The sequence below is a fragment of the Hippocampus zosterae genome, chromosome 10 (genome assembly GCF_025434085.1).
Source record: "Hippocampus zosterae strain Florida chromosome 10, ASM2543408v3, whole genome shotgun sequence".
Lineage (NCBI taxonomy): Eukaryota > Metazoa > Chordata > Actinopteri > Syngnathiformes > Syngnathidae > Hippocampus > Hippocampus zosterae.
In genome coordinates, this window is record NC_067460.1 from 22,106,996 (window position 1) to 22,113,882 (window position 6,887).

Genomic DNA, 6,887 nt, shown 5'->3' on the forward strand with positions numbered 1-6,887 from the left:
TCATTTAGACAAAAAGGTATGCTGCAACGTGTATAGTCGGTCGAGTGCTCACCCTGGAGAGGAAGAAGCAGAATCCAGGTGGCCAGCAGGCTGACTGGAGGAAACATCCGGAACATGCTGTCACACCGTGGTCGCAATTTCTCTCTGCCGCTGATTCTGTTTGGGACGTGTTTGAGCTGCCTGCTAAAATATTTAGTCGCGCTGCAGATTGGTCGTGAGGGTGGAAGGCATTGCGATACTTCATGTTTTATTCAAACAGCTGAGAGAGAGAGGGAACACGTTCATGCATTTTGCCATACAGTATGCAGTTGGGTTGCAAAAGCGCAAACGTTATGCGTTGTTGTACCCAGCAAGGTGTTTGCGGTGTGAAGAGGTGAGCAATGACGCCGCTCCAGGCTTGAAAACCTCAGCGCGGCCCGTAAAATTGCGCTCATGGAGGCGAGCCAAGACCGAAGAGAAGGCTCTAATTAGTCAGCGCTCACAGTTTGACTTGCTTTGGGCCAGGGGAGCCACCACTGACTATTTATAGACAAACATGCTGTAAACCCAACTCATTTGCTTGCTGCACCAACGGCACGCACTTTACAGTTTGTGAGTGAGTCAATGATTTTGTTCACAAGCTCTTGTATACACATGGACGATGGGTAACGAGGATAAAATATATATGTACATATAATATATATATACAGGTATGAATTTTCCGGATTTTGGTTAGCAGCGTTCCAGAATGGCTCACGAGTTGAGCGTCAAGGGTGGAAAAACAGAACGATTTGAGGATGCCACCCCTACGACAAAGTTTGTACCCCGACAGGCACAATGACTAATAAAAGTACATCTTGATGTGTGGTCTCTGAAATGGAGCAGCAGCTTCCCAGCTGCAAACAGCATGCCACTTGAGCAGTGTGGCTCGCTTGGGAAGGAGGAAAGTGGTTGGGTGGCTTCCACAGAAAAGCAAAAGGATGTCAACATCAGGACACTTGACATCGCTTTGGGCTCTGCAAAATAATTGGAAAACCAACACGTATGCATCATTTCAAGCACATAGGGACAATAAAACCAACACAAATCAATTCTTCTTCTTTACCTTTGCTTTGGACTTGTGAAAGGTTTTGATATGATTCGGGTATATCCTGTAACAACAAAGCAGCAAGATATTTTGTTCTTTAAAAAAAAGGTAATATACTGTATATTGTCCTATTTTTGGAGAACAAGACAACTCAGAACAACAGAGGTCAATGTCTCTTGATTACGAACTCGTCAGTTAAATACAAAAGCACAAACGAATGAGTATTCGCTTGTTAGTTAGCACCGTGGGATGAAAACTCAGTTAAGATTAGAAAAAAAGGCAGATTAAAAAAATCGTTTTCCCGTCAACCTTATTGCCTTTAGGATCTGCGTGTATTTTAATCAAGGAAACTAGCACTTCATAATTTTGGCATTTATAAAAGCAAAGACCAGACACATAAATAAAGTGTAAAGAAATCAAAATCGATTTCATGCGGCGATCCAATTCATTTCTGTTGCACCTTCTAGTGTGCCCACCAGGAGACAGTATTGCATCAGAAATTCATGTGGACACAAACAAAGAAGAATAACTTTTCCTTGCACTACTACTCAGTAAGTTGCTGCATTAGTCGTTTTTAATAGGGGATAAAGAACACATACCTACCTGTGAGTATTAAGTTATCTGTCTAAATGTATCACTCAAATCGCAATATTTATGTCCAAACACCCGTAGGTTAAAGGGTTGTAAAACCGGGACTACCATGCTAAGCGTTAGCATGTCAGTAGCATTTTCCATTATGAGTTAGCATTGAGTTAGCATTAAGATCGTTGGTGGTCGAATCGGGAAGGGCGGTCCTTCTTCAGGCATTTTTTTTCTTATATATGCAAGGTCTAAAGGTTTGTGTTTTATGTTTGACAGTAAACTTAATCTGGGAGAGGCCTCTTTTTTATGATGAATTGTCAGGGGTTAGATTCCTGTGTGGCGTTTACATGACCTCCCCCATTTTCCTCATTAATACTCCGGTTTCCTCCCACATTCCAAAAAATTTGCATGATCGATTGAACGCTCTAAATTGTCCCTGGGTGTGAGTGCGAATGGGTATTTTGCTATGTGTGCCCTGCAATTGGCTGGCAAACAGTTCAGGGTGTCCCCCACCTACTGCCCGAACACAATTCGGAGTGGCTCCAGTAAGCCCGCGACCCTCGTGAGGATGAGCTAATTTGCATATGGATGAATGGAAGAGTTCAGCGACAGCTCAAGGCTATTTTTTTCTCTTTTGTTTTGTTTTTTACTAGTAGCAGCGTGGTCGCTAACTAGAAATTTTTGGGGCACAAGTGGAGATTTTAGAGGCGCATGTGTTAAATATTTCCCATTTGTATTAGATGACAAATGGGCTGGAGTGTGGAGCAGAAGTTTGTTCGTAACAGAACATATTTAGAATTTAGTTTTTTTAATAAGCTAACTGGTGGTCGCACATGCTTGAGGTGATTTATACATTTCCAATCACTGTCTTGGATTTTAAGCCTCAAATGTGTGAATGCAAACCACCACCATGCTGCCCCGATGTTGTACTTGATACTCAAGACAATAAGTAATCTGAATGAATTAAAGTTTTAGGCCATATTCGCTTGTTAAAATCAGTGTCGTATATTCCGCACAATGCTGCACTACCCACCGCCTACCAAAACAAACAAACAAAAAAAAAGCAACCGTGTTGCATTTTATTTGCTCGCTTCAGGACCGCTGTGTTGAATTTGCCCAATGAAGACGTCAATGTGAAAGCCGAGCATGAACGTCAGAAATGGAACAACAAAGGTATTGTTTAGCATTGTCTCAATGAAAATGAATCATCAGTCCCACTGGCTCATTGATTGCTGTTACATGTCAACAGTTGAAATGACTTCCAGATGAAAGCGAACTGGCTTAGTTTGCATGAAGTCAACACAAACAAGCAGGAGGCATTTACAAATGCTTTTCTTTGGCGTTGAAGCAGCTGTGGCTACGAAGCATCTGACTCAGGACCAATTCCAAGTCTCTAAATCATTTGAAATTCATTTAATCATCGTCTTATCTCATATTTATAGCCCAATAAGAATTTGGAAAATGTGATTGGGGATTATTTATGTAGCTCATAGGATTTGATGGATAATGAGAAAATGGAATTTCATGGAGGTAAATCTTTCCAATCGTAGCCCGCTGATTGCAACCATGTAGTGAAAAAAAAAATAAAGAAAACATCGCTTGTAGTGTTCACAAAACCTAAAGTTTGAATTTGAACAGATCTCAGGTTTGCAATAAATCAAAGAAATAACTGCTGAGAGTAACACTGACACACTAAGTCAGAAATCAATGCACTCACTCACTCACTCACTCACTCACTCAGGGGGTCTCGTTAGGTTATGGGGACTCGGTTAAAGGCTTTCCGTCTGGGTCAAAATGAACCATTTTGTTTTTGGCAGCAGATGAGAGAGTTGACTGAGGACACTCTGACTGTATCTGCGCAACACATTAGGGCCTCCCAACATGTGCAATGCACTTCCGCACTGTCGTCGCACATGGACCGGGTAGGGACCACCTGGATGGTAAAAGGCGCGGTACAAATTCAAATGTGCCCCCGTTGGTGCTGGCAACGTAACGCTCTGATGTTGATCAGCATTTTTTTTTTCTTTTTTTAAGTTTTTGGGCCGCAGGGAATGGCTTACAAGAGAGAAGAAAGGTTTTCAAAGACCCCCTTCAATGATCCTTATAACAATTAAACATAACGAGGTGTCCCCCTAATTGATTCCCTGGTCCCCATATTCATAAAAATCTGCAGAGTAGAAGCCAGTGTTGCTCCAGTCAGGCTCGGGGAGGTTTCGCTTGCGTTTGAGAATTGCAACGCAGAGCTTTTTTTTTTCAGCATTTCCGACATGGCTGGGATCGCTGGATTTTTTTTTTGTGTGTGTGTACTTGCGATCAGAGCTATTGCGATATGTCATTTTAAAATAGGTGATATTATTCTCATTCATTGTTTCATCTGCAATTCACCGATGGCCCTGGAAAAGGATGTCTTCTCAACAGTCAAATGTGGGATGTTGTGGTGGAGCCCCCTCCAGTTTCTGCCTTTCAACCAGCAATAAAATGAGTGTGCGGCACTGCGAGAGACGTGATTTCACTTGTGAAGTTTTATGATGAAACATTTTTGGGTTGTTTGATGCTATTGGAAGGTGAATTGGGAACAATAAAAGAAACTCAAGATGGTAACAATAAGTTTCCAGGTATGCAGTCCACCTCTGGTTGTGTCGACTTATGGCTTCCAGCTTTTATTTTTTTTGGAATGTGGAAGACATGAATGCATTATGTTTCTTTTTTTCCTCCCCGGAAAACTAACTTGAACTTTTGAGTTTCTCAAGAGTGGTGTCAGCATCTGGAAGCAGTAGAAGTCTTGTCTGGAAGATAAAGTAAGGAAGATATGAATGCCAATGTCCAGTCTGGGATCAATTACAGAGAAACGGAGTGGGCGGGGCCACGGGGGTTGGGTGGGGGCAGATAGTATATCTCCATGTGGATCCTCACACACACTCACTCAAACACACTAAGCAAACATCTTGTGTATAAGAGTGTGTGTGTGTGTGAATGTGTGTGTGTGTACACGTGTGGTTTTTGTTTGGCCCCGCCTCCCTCACTGCCTCCTCAGCCATTTAACAAGAAGCTTGTGGCGGCTCCAGATGTGCAGGCCCGCCCCTGCCGTCAGCGCCGCCAGAAGTGCTGGTTGACGCGACCGCGTGCTGGATCAGTGACTGCGCTAGTTACTTTTTGGTTTTGGTGCATTAGTTTGTGTGTCCGTGAGTGAGAGTGCCTGACCGACCGACCGACTGACTGAGCGAGTGAGTCAGTTTAGTTTGTGAGCGAGCCAGTTCATGTGTTTTTGTGAAACTAGTCTGAGCGAGCGAGTGAAATAGTTGTGAATTTGGGATCTAAAGGTTACTTATTTAGTTAGCGAGTTAATAGGCGAGCTAGTTTTGTGTGTGTGTGTATGTGAATTAGTTTGTATTTTCGTGAGTGAGTGCCTGACTGACTGACGGAGTAATCGAGAGAGTTAATGGCGATGAGCTGGTTAGTGTTTTGTTGTCAATTAGTTTGTGAGTGAGTTGTCAATTAGTGAGTTAACAGTTTGCGCATTATTTTTTGTTCATGAGTTAGTTACTACGTGAGTCAATGTGTTTTTATAAATTAGTGAGTGAGTGAAAAAGTTTTGTGAGTTAAGGAGTTAGGCTTTAGTTAATTATTCAGTTGAGCCAGTTAGTTTTTTTTTTCTTTGTGAATTTTTATTTGTGTTTGTGAGTGAGTGACTGACTAAGTGAGTTAATGATGATGAATGCTAGTCAGTAAGTTAGTGGGCCAATTACTGTGGTGACTTAGTTTAATGAGTTGGTGTTAGTGAGTGAGCAAGTGAATGAAATAGTTGTGAATTACTGCATGAGTGAGTGCGTTAATGACTACTGAGTAAGTCAGCCAGTTACATTTTTTTGTGGGTGAAATAATGAATTTGTGTTTTTTGTGAATTAGTTTGTGAGTTGGAGTTACGGTGTGAGTAGATGAGTGACTCAGATTGGTCAAGTTTCCCCAACCTTTTCTGAGCCTTTTGAAAGAGTCTTTCAAAAGCTCGCCCACATGACCACCCAACGAAAATATCACAAAAAGCAAACATTCCAAAATATTGACGACCTCGTTTCCGTTTACTCACAGCTCGGTGATCTAATTTAAAGTGTAATTTCCAGATTTTTACAAGAGCGCTTGTTGCAACATCCACACGCCACTCAGTAGTGCATTGCGGGCTGCGCAAGGCAGAGGAAGGAGTTGGAGGAAAGAAGAAGCTTGTCATGGAATGAAACTTTTGATGTGAAAACGTGCAGCGGAAAATATCTTCTAATTTGTTCAAGTTACATTTTGACTCTCTTGTCACGCAATTAATAACTAAGCCAACCACCCTCGTTATTATATTAATTTGGTAGTTATGAAGAGTCAGTCACGCTGATTGTGTCAGATTTGCATTACTACTCTTGGGTGTAACCAACACGAAAACCAGACAGCTGTCTGGGGAAGGGAAACAAGCAGTTGTGAAGCTGGAAACGTCATCAAGAGCCGCAATCACCAGTGTCCTGGAATGGGAAAACTAAACTCTGCTGCCATCTAGTGGCCACTAGCGTTTCTGTAGCAAAACGAATGGACACTGCTCTGTTATTTTTCCAATTGATGGAGCAATAGACTGTGTGTGTGTGTGCGTGTGTGTGTGTGTGTGTGTGTGTGTTGTAGGGGGTGTCAAAGTGTGGGTGTGACTGTGCTAGAGGGTGTGCTCATGTCCAGTATGTGAGTCTCTCAATCCGTGAGTGTGTTTACCTTGATTTTTATTGTGCACGGCAAAATCTTGCAAAATATAATCGATTTCTTGCTTACCTATAAGAAAAACAAAAAATTATGTCTGTATTTTTTGGAGACATGAGACAGTCAGCGTATTCAAATACGTCGCAAGAATATAAATTGTCATTTGAAATTGTGGGGAAATGGCAAGATGAAATTAAGCAGTACACAGAGAAAATCAGCAGACTTTACTGAAGGTAAAGTGACTCCGCACACAAAGGCAAACAGAAGGGCAGAGCGTGTCACCATGGAAACCCATCAGCTTCTTCATCTCCATCATCATCGTCCTTATCATCTGTAGCCAATTTCTCACTAGGACACTTCAGCATTCTTACGAACTGAAAGTATGCCCACACAAACCTTTTAACGTACTTTAATATACATTAAAACTCACTCTTTGAGGTTTTAAAAGCATCCCTTGGAATTGAAAGCGTCCTTATTAGACAACCTGTGGCTTTCTGGACCTGGATTTGACACCTCA